Below are 6,155 nucleotides of genomic sequence, written 5' to 3' on the forward strand. Positions count from 1 at the left end.
GGTTTAAATAGGGATTAAGTTGAATAGAGCTCAAAATTTATGTTTTATAATGAATTTTATGAGTTAGAAATTGTTAATGAGTTGATTAAAAGAGAATATGAAGCTTAAGTTAAAGAAAAAGATTAGTAATGGAAAAAGGACGAAATTGGAATTTTTGTAAAAGTTTGATAGAAAGTGAAAATGTGTTTTATGAATTAGTATATTGATGAATTTTAATTGTATGATTGTTAGTAGCAAACGTAGCATCGGATACGTCATCAAAGAAGGAAAAGAGAAAGTGAACGAAGATATCGATTAAATTCGATAAATAGTGGTTTGTATTTCTATAAACCGAGCTTAATCGTTATTGCTATATTTGATATTTATATTGTATGAAAATGTGAATGAGGTAAGTATTTTTACCATATTGAAATGAATGTGATTTTGAATACCCTATTAATGATTGTCGGGCTAGTCGGATATAGTTGACATGTCATAGGAATTGGAAGTATTGGGATATTCGACATTGAGTCGATGAGACACTATGTGTCGACTCATTGTTAAAGTTCGGATTTGTTCCGATGAAGTACTTTGTGTACTATAATGTTAAAGTTCGGATTTATTCCGATGAAGCCCTATGTGCTTATCCCGAGTGTGGGTTGGATCCGTATCCGTCAAATGTCCAGAGTTATGTTAATAAGGGTAAATAAAGTAAAGATTATTAAAGTCTTGATTGATATTGAATAATAGCAATAATGTGTTTGAATTACCATGTTTTAAAGTTGATTAAGCTATTGTTTATAGAAATACCACTGAGAGTATTCTCACAGACGGTTTGTTTCGTCTTGCAGCTAGGTATGAAAGTATAAGGACTCAAAGATACAAGCCGATCCCCAAACTCAAATTGGTGAAGTTTCTATCTTTTGGAAAATGGCATTGTACCTAGGATGTCTTTTGGTTATATTGAAAGTATCTAAGTTGTTAAATGATATTTTGGTATGTTTTGTAAATGTTACCAAAACCTTAAGAATGGTATGTTTTGATATGTTAGTGAAGAGTAATAAGAGGAATTGTTGGTAAATGTTGTAGAAAGAAGAAATGAAGATGTTATAAACTTAGTTATCAACATTTTATACTAAAACAGATTTGGACAAGTAATAGTAGTCCAACTTTGAAAATATACCAAAAATAGTATAAAGTGAATTAGATGATGAATAAAATATGTAATTAAGCTTAATGAATCTATTTTTATATGGAAGAAACAAAATTGGTAAAAGAGTTGTATTTTATGAGATATTTACGTTTAGAACAATTTCTGGATTCCTGTTCGACTTTAGAAATTCACCATAAATTGTGTATTAAGAATTAGGACTCAAACTTTATTTGTATGGATTCCTTATTGAGTCTATTTTAATTGAAACAAATGGAATAGTCATTGGATTTCTGTATAGGAAGAAATTTGATTCGTAGTGCACAAGGGTCGAGAACGAACCCTGAAACAGGGAGACTTCTTATAATAAACTGTACTAATTGGCCTGACCAAAATTCTAGAAAAAATTAGTAAGTAGATATATGAGTCTAGTTTCAGGAAAATTTACGAATTGGATTTCGAGTTTCGTAACTCGAGATTTGATTTTTTTAGCGACTGTGACGCAGATGGATAGTTTACTACGAAAACTGTTTAAGTGCTAAGATAAGTTTTGTAATGTCTCCTGCTTGACTCCGGCAACGGTCTCGGGTAGGGGGGACGTTACAATATTGATTGGTATCAGAGCTATTTAGGTTTAGTCGGTTCTAGGACTAAATCGAATGTCAATGGGAATCTAGAGGTACATGCCATTACTGAGTCAAATTTGAGTTGGGATTGGATGCTGATATGTTTGTTGAATATTTTTGTTTTATAGCATTAAGAATGTCTGATAAAAGCATTGAGGATACTGATCAAGAGATGTATAGTGAAGATGATGAACCGTATAATGTGAATGAATCGGAGTCTGCAACTCCAAGTGTGAATCCAGTAGGAAATCAACCGAATGTTGGAAGTGACAAATCAAGTCTTTAGAATAATTGCCGATGCCCTTCAAAAGCGGTAGGAACTATGCTTGCTACGTCCTCTATCCCTACTACCAAGAGCTCCAATTAAAGAATTTAGAAAATATGGAGCTACAGAATTTTTGGGTGCCAAGGAATTGATTCGACTCTCGCTGAAAATTGGTTAAAGACTACAAAGAGAGTTCGAAGCAACTTGAATGTACACCACAAGAAAGCTTAGTGTGTGTTGTCTCATTACTGCAAGAGGAAGCTTTAGTATGGTGGGAATCGGTGATTGAGAATGTACTTGAGAACAGACAAGTTGGGACTTCTTTCAAAAGAGTTTCAAAATAAGTATTTGGGAGAAATGTACATAGAAGACAAAAGACAAGAGTTCTTAACACTGAAACAAGGTGAGATGCTTATAGTGGATTATGAACGAGAATTTCGAGATTGAGCAGATATGCCATCGAGTTTGTACCGAATGAAGCCAACCGATGTAAAAGATTTTTAAGAGGATTACGTGATGAATTTAGACTACGATTGATGCCTCTTAGAATCACCGAGTTTATGGATTTAATGGAAAGAGCTAAGATGATTGAACAAATTCTTGGAAGGGATAAAAGTCCAAGTTGCTCATTCGATTGAAAAACATCCCGAATGGTTAGTTCAAGTCCATGACCTAAGCGGTCAAAGGAATCACGAGGTAATTGAGATTTAGTTCTCGATCGAAAGGAGTGATCGAGGTCGGAAAAGACAGACTATTGTGTCTCTGGCGAGATCCAAGTCCGATTCGAATCTTGAAATTCCAATATGTGAGCATTGTGGAAACCGACACAAAGAGGAGTGTAGAAAATTGACTGGAGGTTGTTTCCGTTGTGGAGCTACCGATCACTTTATTAAAGATTGCCCAAAGATATCGGAACAACACCGAGCAGAGTGCAAAGATCTGAATTTGCTTCCAGAGGTCGGGATCAGCCAAGTAGTTCGTTTGCTAGAGGTGGTACTAGAAGAACTAGTGAGAGTGCTACACAACAATCTGAAGCTAGAGCTCCAGCTCGGCGTATGTTGTGAGGACTCGAGAAGAGAAAGATGCTCACGATGTGGTGACAGTATATTCTTATTGAATTCAAGACCGCTTATGCTTTAATAGACCTCGGTCATCACATTCATATGTTAATATGAAAGTAGTTGAGACAAAAAATTAGAGTTTGAATTGTCTAAAGTTATAATAGAAGTGTCTAGTCCATGGGACAAACTACTTTAGTGAACCATATATGTCGAAGATGTTCGTTAATGATTCAAGATAGAATATTCCTGTTGATCTGTTGATTATGCCATTTGGCGACTTTGATGTTATTTTGGGAATGGACCTGGTTATCGAACATGGAGTGATTTTAGATCGTTATAAGAAGAAGTTTATTGTTCGAATGAAAGTGAAGATAGAATTGAAGTAAATGGTATTCGGACTAGTGGATCAATTCATATTGTTTGACCATTAAAGCTAGCAAGCTTCTTCATCGAGGTTGTAATGCTTTCTTAGCATATGTGATTAATTCAATTCAGTTGAAAGTCGATGTAGTAAAATTTGATTGTATGTGAATTTTCCGATGTATTCCCGAGGAATTACGGATTACCCCCGATCGAGAGGTAGAATTTGTGATTGAAGTCTACCTGTCTGAGATCCAGATCGATACCTCCGCATCAGTATGGCACCTCTTGAGCTAAAGGAATTAAAAGTACAGTTGCAAGACTTATTGGGCGAGGTTTTATACGACCTAGTACATCACCATGGGGAGTTCCAATGTTATTTGTTAAGAAGAAAGATGGGTCGATGCGATTGTGCATTGATTATCGACAACTCAACAAATTGACTGTCAAGAACAAGTATCCACTTCCCCGAATAGATGATTTGTTTGATCAACTGAAAGGAGCTTCCGTATTTTCAAAGATTGATCTAAGGTCGGGATACTATCGGTTGAAAGTAAAAGAGTGCGACATATTGAAGACGGCATTCGCATGCGAGGTATGGGCATTATGAATTTTAGTGATGCCATTTGACCGACAAATGCCCCCGCCGCTTTATGGATCTTATGAATCGGATTTTCAACCATACTTGGATCGGTTCGTAATAGTTTTTATCGACGATATTTTGGTGTATTCCAAGTCAGAAAAAGATCATGAGCAACATCTCCAGATTATTTTGCAAATACTACGAGAAAAGCAATTGTACGGAAAATTGAGCAAGTGTGAATTTCGTTATCGAAGTTGTGTTTCTTGGTCATGTCGTATCGTGGATGGAATTAGAGTGGATCCAAAGAAGATTGAAGCGGTTATTCGGTGGAAAGTTCCTAAGAATGTATCGAGGTACGAAGTTTTCTCGGATTGGTGGTTACTATCGAAGATTCGTCAACGGATTTTCAAAGATAGCCTTACCGATGACCAAGCTACTACAGAAAAATATTCCATTTGTTTGGAATGAGCAATGTCGAAAAGTTTTGAAGCATTAAAACGAATGTTAACAGAGGCACGGTGTTGACTTTACCGAATCGAAATAGATTTTGTAGTGTCTGTGATGCTTCATTGAGTGGATCGGGATGTGTCTTGATGCGAGCGGAAAGTCATTGCTTATGCTTCACGGCAATCGAAACCGCATGAACGCAACTATCCAACTCATGATTTAGAATTAGCAATTGTAATTTTGCCTTGAAGATTTGGAGGCACTATCTTTATGGTGAAAAGTGCTATGTTTATCTGGATCATAAAAGTTTGAAGTATCTACTTTCACAAAAGATTTGAATCGAGACAAAGGCGTTGGATAGAGCTTCTAAAAGACTATGATTGTGTCATAGACTATCATCCAAGGAAGGCTAATGTAGTAGCCGACGACTTGAGTAGAAAAGTCTGCGATTGAATTACGAGCAATGTTTGCACAACTTAGTATCACATGAAGATGGAAGCCTTTTGGTGAATTAAGAATAAAGCCAAGAATGTTTGATCGAATCAAATCAGCACAGTTAGAAGATGATAAGTTGTTAAAGAAAGAGAGATGATTCGAATGGTACAATGAAAATTTTAGCATTGATGGAAATGGTCGCTAAGATTTCGAATCGATTTTGCATTCGAATAATTTCGAGTTGAAAGAGTTAATTCTTCGAGAAGCTCATAATAGTCCATTTGCATTTCATCCGGAGATATGAAAATGTATCGTGATTTCGTGAATTGTATTGGTGGTCGGGAATGAAAAGGATATAACCGAATATGTGGCAAAGTGTTTGACTTGTCAACGAGTGAAGGCGAACATCAAGTTCCATCGGGATTACTTCAACCCATCAATATTCCTGAATGGAAATGGGACCGAATAACGATGGACTTTGTGACGGGATTACCGATGTCTACAAGTAAAAAGAATGCTATTTGGGTAATAGTTGATCGACTTACGAAGTCAGCTCATTTCTTAGCTGTGAGAACCGATTGGTCGTTAAAGAAACTTTTTGAGGTTTATGTTCGGGAAATCATTAGATTACATGGTATTCCAAAATCAATAATTTCTGACAGAGATCCAAGGTTTACGTCAAGGTTTTGGAAGCAATTACATGAATCTTTCGGTACTCGACTTCATTTTAGTACAGCTTTTCATCCACAGACTGATGGTCAATCTGAACGGGTAATACAAATTTTAGAAGATATGCTTCGAGCCTGTATGATTGATTTTGAGTCTAACTGGGAATATTATTTGTCATTAGCCGAATTTGTGTATAATAATAGTTTCGATCAAGTATACTGATGGCACCGTATAAGGCTTTGTATGGACGAAGATGCCGATCACCCGTACGTTGGACAGAACTGAATGAGAAGAAGATGATTGGACCTGAATTGGTTCAAGAAACGGAAAGTATAGTTAAGAAAATTCGGGAAAGATTGAAAACTGCTTTTGATAGACAGAAATCGTATGCAGATTTGAAACGACGGGATATTGAATACTCAGTCGGGGATAAAGTATTTTTAAAGGTTTCACCTTGGAAGAAAATTCTAAGATTTGGTCAAAAAGGAAAATTAAGTCCTCGTTTTGTTGGGCCTTACGAAGTTATTGAGAGAATTGGACCAGTAGCGTATCGATTGGCCTTACCTCCTGAACTACAGAA

This window comes from Gossypium arboreum, chromosome 8 (genome assembly GCF_025698485.1).
Source record: "Gossypium arboreum isolate Shixiya-1 chromosome 8, ASM2569848v2, whole genome shotgun sequence".
Lineage (NCBI taxonomy): Eukaryota > Viridiplantae > Streptophyta > Magnoliopsida > Malvales > Malvaceae > Gossypium > Gossypium arboreum.